Here is an 849-nt window from a genome sequence, read left to right on the forward strand (position 1 = left end):
CTAGTGATGGACAGGTATGGTTGCCCTCATTTTACAGGGAGCAAGTTCAAAACCTAACATTTCCCTGATTCTTTAAGCCACATATCTAGTCAAATGACAGTATAGAAAATAGATTATTGTATAGTCTCAAAATAGGTTATCCTAGTGGCCTTCTTTTTTCACATTTCTTCCTTACCTCTGTACGTCTGGTGTACAATATGATGGTTACTGACCACATGGAGTTCCTAAGCACTGTAACTTGCAGTTTGTTGTATTGGTTTTGCTGTAAAGACAATGAGAACCATGGAGTTGGAACACTACATAAAAAGCAATTGGAGGAGCTACTTTTATGTTTGCTTTTCCAGTCCTGGGGCTTAAACTCAGGGCTTGGACACTGTACCTGGGGGTCTTTTGCTCAAGGCTAACCAGCACTCTACCACTTAAGCCACAGCATTACTTCCAGTTTTCTGTTTAAGTGGCACTGAGGAATCAAACTCAGGCCTTCATAAATGTTAGGCAAGCACACTACCTCTAAGCCACATTCCAATCCCTTGGGTTATCTTTTAAATGCCAATTTTATCATGAGTTTCCTACTGTCTTGCTCATTCTGGCTTTGTACTGTGATCCTCAGATCTCAGTTTCCTGAATACCTAGGATTACAAGCATGAGTTACTGGGGGCAAAAGGTGATTTTTAACCTACTTTTAATTTTACTCATTGATGGAAGAGCTGATTAGGTAACACGAAGTAAGGAGAAAGGCAGAGGCAAAAGCAAAAGTAGTGGATACTAGAAAAGGAAAGAAAAGTAGTACAAAAATTGGCAAAATGAAGTAAAAGTTGCAATTTAGTTAACAGCAGAAGACCAATGTTG

This window comes from Dipodomys merriami, unplaced genomic scaffold, assembly GCF_024711535.1.
Source record: "Dipodomys merriami isolate MVZ:Mamm:240054 unplaced genomic scaffold, mDipMer1.0.p SCAF_1189, whole genome shotgun sequence".
NCBI lineage: Eukaryota > Metazoa > Chordata > Mammalia > Rodentia > Heteromyidae > Dipodomys > Dipodomys merriami.